We start from the raw sequence: 12,558 nt of genomic DNA on the forward strand, positions 1-12,558 counted from the left end.
GAAATTCTGGAAAATTAGGGTTCTTGAAGCTACATTCTGTCCGAAATTTTAGGTCATAGATAGAGGCCGAATTGGCCTTAGCTCAAAACATGAAAGTTGTAGGGAATGACATTTTAGAGGTTCCTACAAAATTTCAGGTCATTTGGAGTAGTGTAGAGTGAGATATGTCGATGTTACTGTTTCTGTTCTGGGTTGATCAGAATGTGCGAACTGCGCTTGTAATCGTCTGTTTTGACTGGAATTGCTTTGGATTTGGATGTTGGTGTCTTCTGAGGAAATTTAGCTTGATGTCTTAGCTAACATGTGCCTTTGGAATCAATGCATTTGGACCTTTATAGACTGAGTTGGACTGATTACAGCATAGTGTGATTTGTAAACCTGCAATTACGGTTCTGGTTTGGTATTCTGCATTTTTGACTTAGTTGTGATGGGATTTGGACTGAGTGACCTTCTACATTGTTGTAGCCCTTTCTCTTAGCTTCGAAACGGTGGGTCTTGCACCTTCATCCGATGATCGTAGTGCCTTTGGTACCATTACCGCAAAGTGACGTCAAAACTGTTTTTCTGGTTTGAGCTAAACCTTCATTTTCGGACTTTTCCCTAGCTTGACTTGTCTTTGTACTATTTGGAGCTTGCTGAATGACTATGGGATGAACTTGTTGTTGTTGTGTGTGTACCTTTGGGACTGGATGAGGAAATAATGAAGCCATGATGGCTGGAAAAGTTAGCAAATTCAGGGGAAGTGCTGTCCGAACTTTGAAGGGATTTGTTTGCATTGAGTTTGTGATCTAAGACTTGGATTTGAGCAAGACGATGTTATATGATGGATGATTTCTGAGCCATTGAGGTGAGTGACCTCAAACTCTTTTAAAATGATTTATGAACCGTTTCTTGCATTGTTGACTTTTGAACTGTTTCCTTCCAAATTTACTTTTGAACCGCTTTCCCGCATTATTTACTTTTGAGCTGTTTTCAAAGTTAATTTTGGAACTGTTTTCTTACATATCATGCGTGCTTGCATATCAGTGTCTTGTTATTATTGATTTTGCTTTCAATGATTGTTAAAACGAGTTTTCTAGGCGAGTATGTACTTTATCGCACTCGACCTAAATATATATGAAATTTTCAATGATTAATGATTAAATGCTACTTGCGCATGAATGTAAGCCTTTTGGGCTGAACTGGCCATTGCCCCTTGTTACCGGTCGTCTCGAGCCAGAAGCGGACTCGGTCGGGCGACTAGGAACTTGGGTGAACGTTTCGGTATACTCGAGTATTACCTTGTAGGTTGGTGGAGCCTGGCCAAAAGCCAGGGACGGGGTGAATGAATGCACGAATGAAACGTAAAGAATGCAATGAAATGACAGGAGAACGAACGTATCCTTTCATGAATGTTACTATCGCTTTCCATTGTAAATGTTTCTTGAATTATTGCTACTCCATCATTGATTTATGACATCATTGATCTATGACATCATTGAAATGAACTATTGTTAAACAGATTTGATTACTGATTTTACTGGTTACTCGCTGAGCTTCTAGCTCACCCCAAAAATATTTTTTTGCCCTCCACAGGGCTCAAGGCGAAGGGAAGGGCTTGTAGTGTTTAATCCTGGATTATTTCATGTATGGATTGAATTTGGTTTTCCTTTTGTGTAATCATTCATATTGGGATTGTATTGTACGTTTAGAATTGATTGGATGTGTAATAGTCAAGTTTTGGACTTCCTCCTGTATAATCATTGTGACCAAGGATCAGAGTGGCGCAGTGGAAGCGTGGACGCTTTCGCTTTTGATATGTAAATGTTGGAATATTTGATTTATATTGGAGATTTTATTTTGTATTTGTTTGAGGACTGTAGTGATCGACTGAGCCCCGGCGAGAGCTGGGCAGGCGGCCCGTTGACCCCTCTGGTTCGCCTTAGGGGAAAATGGGGTCGTGACAACCACCCTCCTCCCTTTATTGATGCTTAAATCATGATTAGTGGTGGTAGAAGATGCAATATTATGGATTACATCTTGATTTGTGGTTGAATTTGTGAAGTTTTTTATTTATTGGTGATTTTCTGTTTTAATAGGAACATGATTGTGTGGCTATCTATGATGATTGGAAATGGTATATAATGACTCTAGGAGGTGGAAAAAGTGGGTAATTCCAACCAATTTCTGTTTGGAAGAAAAATTGACAAGTTAGGGTTTTTATGAAGAACATTCTGCCCGGTTTTGTAGCTCCTAGTTAGAGCCCGAATTTGCCTTGGAATAAAACATGAAAGTTGTAGGAAATGATATTTCAGAGGTGCCTCCAAAATTTCAGGTCAATCGGAGTAGCGTAGCTTGAGAAAAGTCGAAATTACCCTTGCTGTCCTGGTTTTACCCGAAATTGAGAAGTGCGTCTGTAATGGGTTATTTTAGTTGAGAATGCTTCCGAATTGGTTGTTTAGATCTTCTGATGAAATGTAGCCCTGTTCCTTAGCTTTCGGTTGGCTTCGGAATTTCTGGATTTGGACTTCGGTAGCCTGTTTTATGATGTTTATACCAGAGTGCGTTTTGTGAATCTGTTTTTCCGGTTCTGGTGTAGTATCTTGCATTTGTGACCTTGTTACCCTCGAAAGTGGACAGAGTTGCCTTCTGGAACATTGTAACCCTATCTCTTAGCTTCGAAACGGTGGGTCTTACACCTTCATCCGATACTCGTTGTGCCTTTGGTGCCATTACCGCAAAATGATGTCAAAAACTGTTTTTTACAGGGTTAAAGCTAAATCTTTTCCGGATTTTTCTGGTTTCCTTTAATGCTTATGTATGCTTATGGAACTCTCTTTCGGTATTATTTGGCCTTGGTTTATGTATTTGTATGAGATGTTGGGACTGATTTGAGGAAATATGAAGCCATTAATGGCTGGAAAATAGGTAAACACAAGGGATTTGCTGCCGAAATTTTACTTGAAGGCTAGTTGGATTCCGACTTGTCTTTGGTCCAAGTGCTTTTTGCCGCAAAATTTTATAACCCTTTTTAGTTTAGTTTTGCGTTTGGTTTATGAAACCCTAGATATTTCCGTCCATCAGTCCAAATGCCCCGTTTCGCTTTAAAGTCATTTTTATGCGTTTTACTCATTCTTTATTGGGTTTCTTCGATTTCACCTAATTGGTTGTGCTATATTCTTTCTCGTTGAATCTTAGGTTTTCTCGGTGATTAAGGATACTATCCAGAAGGATATTTTGCACGTTATTTTGCATAGTTAGGTGAGTGTTCCTTGTTTGTTAAATGCTTCTTGACTTCATAACTTGTATTATTGATTGATAACGTGTTAAGTGCTTTTAATGATTTCCAAAACGAGCTTTCTAGGCGAGGGTGTACTTTATCGCACTCGACCTAAATAACTGTGCAATTTTCAAGGATTTAATAATTGAAATGCTAGTTGCGCATGAATGTAAGCCTTTTGGCTGAACTGGCCACTGCCCCTTGTTACCGATCGACTCGAGCCAGAAGCGGACTCGGTCGGACGATATGGTGACCTGGGTGAACGTTTTGGTATACTCGAGTATTACCTTTGTAGGTTGGTGGAGGTTGGTGGAGCCTGGACAATGTCCAGGAGAGGGTGAATGAAATGAACGAATGAACGAACGAACGAGGGTTTATTCCCAAAATGAAATTTTCAAATGATTGGAGGAATAAGGGGAAATGTCAGGAGAACGAATGAATGATCGAATGAATTGCTCCCTGTGAGCCGTATCTTTTTCATGAATGTTTTATCGCTTTCCATTGTAAATGTTTCGTGAAGTAGTGATATGCCATGTTAGTGTATTGAATTGATTGTTTTATTATGTGTTCGGAACCTCACTGAGCTTTTAGCTCATCCCTTTAGTTTTGTTTTCCTTAACAGGGGAAGGCACGCAAGGACGAGAGATCTGTATAGACTAGCTGGTCTAGCTTTTGATTTTTTTCTTGTAATGGTTCTCGCCCTAGTGCTTGGCACGGGCTGGTTGTATGGTGGATTTGGAACCTTTGTATATTCGACGGTTGTACTTCTTTTGAGATGGTAATGTATATAAGTCGTTTAAGTTTTTGGATCATTGCCATATTTTTCGTACGGGCTGGATCTGGTTTTTGCTCGAGGATGGAAGTGATCGACTGAGTCCCGGCGAGAGCTGGGCAGGCGGTCCGCCGAACCCTTTGTTTCGCCTTAGGGGGAGGTGGGGCTGTCACAGTTGGTATCAGAGCCTGCTTCGCGTGGTCTCTGCGCGGAGTGAGCCTGGACTAAGTGGTGAATAGGTATGAAGGACTAAGTGCTCGTTTGAGCCTAAGCTCTGAATTGTGAATGTTATAGGCCGTAAATCTCTCTCATGATATCTGAGGATCATAGATAGGTACGTCTGGTAGGAATTTCGATTGTAGATGGTTTACTTTTGGGACTGGCCAGCTCGAGAGGTGAATTGTCTTATTTCGGATTCTTGTGCGTGAGTACTCCAGAGTTGAGGCGGTGTTAGTATGTGGGATTTGCATTTTGGGAACATGAATAGGTTTTGTTTGGCTAGAATAAGACAGGAGGTCAAGGGATAACTAGGTTGGTTGATAAGTGACGTGAGAGACCGGACGGGGTTATTTGACTGCGACCGGGATGATATCGCCTTTACTTTTGATTTGCTCTTCTACCGTTATGACATGACATTGGTTTGAGTATTGTGCATAGGATTATCTGTCTAATTCGACATGTATCGGTATATTTGATTGTCTGCCTTCTTGATACATGGTGTGTATATGTGTATATGTCTTTGGTGTAATTGGTGTGCTAGAATTCGATTACTTTTGTCACTTTCCTGTATTTATTCACTGAATTACCTTGTTGGGGAAAAAAAGAGAGAAGGGAAACATATATATGGAGGGAAGACGTAGTCGCGGACGTGGTAGTGGCCGTGGTGTTAGGCGAGCCCAGGAACCAAGGGCAGAAAGGGAAACATCGGCGGAGCCTGTACCAGGACCAAGGATTGAAGCCGGAGATCAGGTGGCGACGGGCATTCAACAAATGACCAATATTCTAGCACGGTTGGTGGACCAACAAGGCCAAATACCCGTGCATCAATCCCAGAACCCTGAAATAGGAGAAGATCGGGCCCTTAAGAGGTTTCAAAAGTTTGCACCTCCAAAGTTCGCTGGAGGGCCTGATCTGGACATTGCTGAACAGTGGTTAGAGGCCATGGTGAATATATTCACAGCCTTGAACTACACCGAACAGAGACAAGTGAACTTTGCAGTGTTTCAATTTGAAGGACCGGCCCGGACATGGTGGAACGTAATTAGAGCAAAGTGGGAAAGAGAACGGACTGTATGGACGTGGGCGAATTTTGTAAGAGAATTTAACGAGAAGTACCTCCCACCTCTAGTCCAAGAAAGGAGGGAGGACGAATTTATTGGACTACGCCAGGAGACCTTAAGTGTGGCTGAATACGAAACCAAATTTACCAAACTATCCAAGTTCGCTTCCGAATTAGTAGCCACGGAACCGAGAAGAGTTAGGCGGTTCATACAGGGATTGAACTTGGACATCCAGGAGGCGTTGGCGGCGGCGCAAGTGAATACATTTATGGAGGCCCTTGAGAAGGCTCAACGAATCGAGAATGCAAAGGCGCAGGTGAAAGCTTCCCAAATACGGAAAAGGGGTGCAGTGGGTAGCGTGAGTGAGGAACTTACCAAATCAGTAGCACCCTCTAAAGTGCAGAAAGTGAACTTTTTGTCCTACCCGCCATAGACATTGGGGCCGGGAGATGAAAGGTCTACTAAAGGAAGCCAAATCGGACCTGAAAAGATTTCTCAAGACAGTCAAAAGATGACTTCTCACTTGGTTTGCGGTTACAGTGGAAAGGCAAATCACACCGAGGATGCTTGTTGGCGGAAAAGGCGGAAATGTTTGATCTGTGGAAGCAGTGAGCATCAAGTGAGTAATTGTCCGAGGAGACATCCACGTGAGGGTAGTACTCAGTCACTGGATGGAACCAAAGTAAAACTGGTGAAAGAAAGAGGGAACCGACCAAGTGTACCGGCAAAAGCGTATGCATTAGACAACCAAGCTATTCCGGACCCGTCTGAGGCAAATGAAGGTAAAAATTTCGAGGACGAAATTTCCTTAAGGGGGAGAGAGTGTGAGAGCCCGTAATTTGTTTTTAAGTACTAGGTTTTATTTTTTTCTTTTAATTGCACGTTTTTCCACATTTTATTTATTTGAAAAATTGGGAAAATAATTTTTATGAGTAACTATAGTTTTTAGATGATTTTCTAGTAGCGAATAGTTTTTGAGAAATTAAGAGCGCGTATACCGGACGTGGGACCCACTAGTGTGAAAAGTTCGGAAAAATTCGGCCAACTAGGTTAAGTGTTGGATACTGGAATTAATTTACCGGGTGTTAAGAGATAAGTAGAGGATGCTAAGTGGATTGGTATGAGGGAGACAAAAGTTAGGCAAGCATTAAATGAGGTGACAAGTGTCACCATTTGATTGGAGTGACTTGTAAGACTACTATTCCTTTTCTTACCATTGACCAAATAAATCACAAAATTAACAAAAAATTCACCATTTTTCTCTCCTCTTTGGCCGACTCTCTCTCTCAAAAAGAAAGAAAGAAACTCTTCAAGTTTTGCTTCCATTTAGCTCAAATCCATCCAACCAACCATTGAAACTTGTAATTTCTCCATAAAACCTCTTCAATTAGTGTTAGTGAGTTGATTTGTGGAGTTATTTGGAAAGCTAAGAAGACCTATTGCTCTCTCTCTCTCTAGTTTCTAAGGTGAGTTGTGAAGAACCACCCTCCTCCCTTTATTGATGCTTAAATCATGATTAGTGGTGGTAGAAGATGCAATATTATGGATTACATCTTGATTTGTGGTTGAATTAGTGAAGTTTTTTATTTATTGGTGATTTTCTGTTTTAATAGGAACATGATTGTGTGGCTATCTATGATGATTAGAAATGGTATATAATGACTCTAGGAGGTGGAAAAAGTGGGTAATTCCAACCAATTTCTGTTTGGAAGAAAAATTGACAAGTTAGGGTTTTTATGAAGAACATTCTGCCCGGTTTTGTAGCTCCTAGTTAGAGCCCGAATTGGCCTTGGAATAAAACATGAAAGTTGTAGGAAATGATATTTTAGAGGTGCCTCCAAAATTTCAGGTCAATCGGAGTAGCGTAGCTTGAGAAAAGTCGAAATTACCCTTGCTGTCCTGGTTTTACCCGAAATTGAGAAGTGCGTCTGTAATGGGTTATTTTAGTTGAGAATGCTTCCGAATTGGTTGTTTAGATCTTCTGATGAAATGTAGCCCTGTTCCTTAGCTTTCGGTTGGCTTTGGAATTTCTGGATTTGGACTTCGGTAGCCTGTTTTATGATGTTTATACCAGAGTGCGTTTTGTGAATCTGTTTTTCCGGTTCTGGTGTAGTATCTTGCATTTGTGACCTTGTTACCCTCGAAAGTGGACAGAGTTGCCTTCTGGAACATTGTAACCCTATCTCTTAGCTTCGAAACGGTGGGTCTTACACCTTCATCCGATACTCGTTGTGCCTTTGGTGCCATTACCGCAAAATGATGTCAAAAACTGTTTTTTACAGGGTTAAAGCTAAATCTTTTCCGGATTTTTCTGGTTTCCTTTAATGCTTATGTATGCTTATGGAACTCTCTTTCGGTATTATTTGGCCTTGGTTTATGACTTGTAATTGAGTCTTATTATGCTTCTTTTAGGGTTTGACTTTCATTTCCGGTCATTTTCCTAGCTAACCTCCGTACTTGAATGACTTTAAGCCTAGTGAACGGCTTTTGGAGATGAAATTATTTGTATGAGATGTTGGGACTGATTTGAGGAAATATGAAGCCATTAATGGCTGGAAAATAGGTAAACACAAGGGATTTGCTGCCGAAATTTTACTTGAAGGCTAGTTGGATTCCGACTTGTCTTTGGTCCAAGTGCTTTTTGCCGCAAAATTTTATAACCCTTTTTAGTTTAGTTTTGCGTTTGGTTTATGAAACCCTAGATATTTCCGTCCATCAGTCCAAATGCCCCGTTTCGCTTTAAAGTCATTTTTATGCGTTTTACTCATTCTTTATTGGGTTTCTTCGATTTCACCTAATTGGTTGTGCTATATTCTTTCTCGTTGAATCTTAGGTTTTCTCGGTGATTAAGGATACTATCCAGAAGGATATTTTGCACGTTATTTTGCATAGTTAGGTGAGTGTTCCTTGTTTGTTAAATGCTTCTTGACTTCATAACTTGTATTATTGATTGATAACGTGTTAAGTGCTTTTAATGATTTCCAAAACGAGCTTTCTAGGCGAGGGTGTACTTTATCGCACTCGACCTAAATAACTGTGCAATTTTCAAGGATTTAATAATTGAAATGCTAGTTGCGCATGAATGTAAGCCTTTTGGCTGAACTGGCCACTGCCCCTTGTTACCGATCGACTCGAGCCAGAAGCGGACTCGGTCGGACGATATGGTGACCTGGGTGAACGTTTTGGTATACTCGAGTATTACCTTTGTAGGTTGGTGGAGGTTGGTGGAGCCTGGACAATGTCCAGGAGAGGGTGAATGAAATGAACGAATGAACGAACGAACGAGGGTTTATTCCCAAAATGAAATTTTCAAATGATTGGAGGAATAAGGGGAAATGTCAGGAGAACGAATGAATGATCGAATGAATTGCTCCCTGTGAGCCGTATCTTTTTCATGAATGTTTTATCGCTTTCCATTGTAAATGTTTCGTGAAGTAGTGATATGCCATGTTAGTGTATTGAATTGATTGTTTTATTATGTGTTCGGAACCTCACTGAGCTTTTAGCTCATCCCTTTAGTTTTGTTTTCCTTAACAGGGGAAGGCACGCAAGGACGAGAGATCTGTATAGACTAGCTGGTCTAGCTTTTGATTTTTTTCTTGTAATGGTTCTCGCCCTAGTGCTTGGCACGGGCTGGTTGTATGGTGGATTTGGAACCTTTGTATATTCGACGGTTGTACTTCTTTTGAGATGGTAATGTATATAAGTCGTTTAAGTTTTTGGATCATTGCCATATTTTTCGTACGGGCTGGATCTGGTTTTTGCTCGAGGATGGAAGTGATCGACTGAGTCCCGGCGAGAGCTGGGCAGGCGGTCCGCCGAACCCTTTGTTTCGCCTTAGGGGGAGGTGGGGCTGTCACAGTTGGTATCAGAGCCTGCTTCGCGTGGTCTCTGCGCGGAGTGAGCCTGGACTAAGTGGTGAATAGGTATGAAGGACTAAGTGCTCGTTTGAGCCTAAGCTCTGAATTGTGAATGTTATAGGCCGTAAATCTCTCTCATGATATCTGAGGATCATAGATAGGTACGTCTGGTAGGAATTTCGATTGTAGATGGTTTACTTTTGGGACTGGCCAGCTCGAGAGGTGAATTGTCTTATTTCGGATTCTTGTGCGTGAGTACTCCAGAGTTGAGGCGGTGTTAGTATGTGGGATTTGCATTTTGGGAACATGAATAGGTTTTGTTTGGCTAGAATAAGACAGGAGGTCAAGGGATAACTAGGTTGGTTGATAAGTGACGTGAGAGACCGGACGGGGTTATTTGACTGCGACCGGGATGATATCGCCTTTACTTTTGATTTGCTCTTCTACCGTTATGACATGACATTGGTTTGAGTATTGTGCATAGGATTATCTGTCTAATTCGACATGTATCGGTATATTTGATTGTCTGCCTTCTTGATACATGGTGTGTATATGTGTATATGTCTTTGGTGTAATTGGTGTGCTAGAATTCGATTACTTTTGTCACTTTCCTGTATTTATTCACTGAATTACCTTGTTGGGGAAAAAAAGAGAGAAGGGAAACATATATATGGAGGGAAGACGTAGTCGCGGACGTGGTAGTGGCCGTGGTGTTAGGCGAGCCCAGGAACCAAGGGCAGAAAGGGAAACATCGGCGGAGCCTGTACCAGGACCAAGGATTGAAGCCGGAGATCAGGTGGCGACGGGCATTCAACAAATGACCAATATTCTAGCACGGTTGGTGGACCAACAAGGCCAAATACCCGTGCATCAATCCCAGAACCCTGAAATAGGAGAAGATCGGGCCCTTAAGAGGTTTCAAAAGTTTGCACCTCCAAAGTTCGCTGGAGGGCCTGATCTGGACATTGCTGAACAGTGGTTAGAGGCCATGGTGAATATATTCACAGCCTTGAACTACACCGAACAGAGACAAGTGAACTTTGCAGTGTTTCAATTTGAAGGACCGGCCCGGACATGGTGGAACGTAATTAGAGCAAAGTGGGAAAGAGAACGGACTGTATGGACGTGGGCGAATTTTGTAAGAGAATTTAACGAGAAGTACCTCCCACCTCTAGTCCAAGAAAGGAGGGAGGACGAATTTATTGGACTACGCCAGGAGACCTTAAGTGTGGCTGAATACGAAACCAAATTTACCAAACTATCCAAGTTCGCTTCCGAATTAGTAGCCACGGAACCGAGAAGAGTTAGGCGGTTCATACAGGGATTGAACTTGGACATCCAGGAGGCGTTGGCGGCGGCGCAAGTGAATACATTTATGGAGGCCCTTGAGAAGGCTCAACGAATCGAGAATGCAAAGGCGCAGGTGAAAGCTTCCCAAATACGGAAAAGGGGTGCAGTGGGTAGCGTGAGTGAGGAACTTACCAAATCAGTAGCACCCTCTAAAGTGCAGAAAGTGAACTTTTTGTCCTACCCGCCATAGACATTGGGGCCGGGAGATGAAAGGTCTACTAAAGGAAGCCAAATCGGACCTGAAAAGATTTCTCAAGACAGTCAAAAGATGACTTCTCACTTGGTTTGCGGTTACAGTGGAAAGGCAAATCACACCGAGGATGCTTGTTGGCGGAAAAGGCGGAAATGTTTGATCTGTGGAAGCAGTGAGCATCAAGTGAGTAATTGTCCGAGGAGACATCCACGTGAGGGTAGTACTCAGTCACTGGATGGAACCAAAGTAAAACTGGTGAAAGAAAGAGGGAACCGACCAAGTGTACCGGCAAAAGCGTATGCATTAGACAACCAAGCTATTCCGGACCCGTCTGAGGCAAATGAAGGTAAAAATTTCGAGGACGAAATTTCCTTAAGGGGGAGAGAGTGTGAGAGCCCGTAATTTGTTTTTAAGTACTAGGTTTTATTTTTTTCTTTTAATTGCACGTTTTTCCACATTTTATTTATTTGAAAAATTGGGAAAATAATTTTTATGAGTAACTATAGTTTTTAGATGATTTTCTAGTAGCGAATAGTTTTTGAGAAATTAAGAGCGCGTATACCGGACGTGGGACCCACTAGTGTGAAAAGTTCGAAAAAATTCGGCCAACTAGGTTAAGTGTTGGATACTGGAATTAATTTACCGGGTGTTAAGAGATAAGTAGAGGATGCTAAGTGGATTGGTATGAGGGAGACAAAAGTTAGGCAAGCATTAAATGAGGTGACAAGTGTCACCATTTGATTGGAGTGACTTGTAAGACTACTATTCCTTTTCTTACCATTGACCAAATAAATCACAAAATTAACAAAAAATTCACCATTTTTCTCTCCTCTTTGGCCGACTCTCTCTCTCAAAAAGAAAGAAAGAAACTCTTCAAGTTTTGCTTCCATTTAGCTCAAATCCATCCAACCAACCATTGAAACTTGTAATTTCTCCATAAAACCTCTTCAATTAGTGTTAGTGAGTTGATTTGTGGAGTTATTTGGAAAGCTAAGAAGACCTATTGCTCTCTCTCTCTCTAGTTTCTAAGGTGAGTTGTGAAGAACCACCCTCCTCCCTTTATTGATGCTTAAATCATGATTAGTGGTGGTAGAAGATGCAATATTATGGATTACATCTTGATTTGTGGTTGAATTAGTGAAGTTTTTTATTTATTGGTGATTTTCTGTTTTAATAGGAACATGATTGTGTGGCTATCTATGATGATTAGAAATGGTATATAATGACTCTAGGAGGTGGAAAAAGTGGGTAATTCCAACCAATTTCTGTTTGGAAGAAAAATTGACAAGTTAGGGTTTTTATGAAGAACATTCTGCCCGGTTTTGTAGCTCCTAGTTAGAGCCCGAATTGGCCTTGGAATAAAACATGAAAGTTGTAGGAAATGATATTTTAGAGGTGCCTCCAAAATTTCAGGTCAATCGGAGTAGCGTAGCTTGAGAAAAGTCGAAATTACCCTTGCTGTCCTGGTTTTACCCGAAATTGAGAAGTGCGTCTGTAATGGGTTATTTTAGTTGAGAATGCTTCCGAATTGGTTGTTTAGATCTTCTGATGAAATGTAGCCCTGTTCCTTAGCTTTCGGTTGGCTTTGGAATTTCTGGATTTGGACTTCGGTAGCCTGTTTTATGATGTTTATACCAGAGTGCGTTTTGTGAATCTGTTTTTCCGGTTCTGGTGTAGTATCTTGCATTTGTGACCTTGTTACCCTCGAAAGTGGACAGAGTTGCCTTCTGGAACATTGTAACCCTATCTCTTAGCTTCGAAACGGTGGGTCTTACACCTTCATCCGATACTCGTTGTGCCTTTGGTGCCATTACCGCAAAATGATGTCAAAAACTGTTTTTTAC

This window comes from Coffea arabica, chromosome 9e (genome assembly GCF_036785885.1).
Source record: "Coffea arabica cultivar ET-39 chromosome 9e, Coffea Arabica ET-39 HiFi, whole genome shotgun sequence".
Classification (NCBI taxonomy): domain Eukaryota; kingdom Viridiplantae; phylum Streptophyta; class Magnoliopsida; order Gentianales; family Rubiaceae; genus Coffea; species Coffea arabica.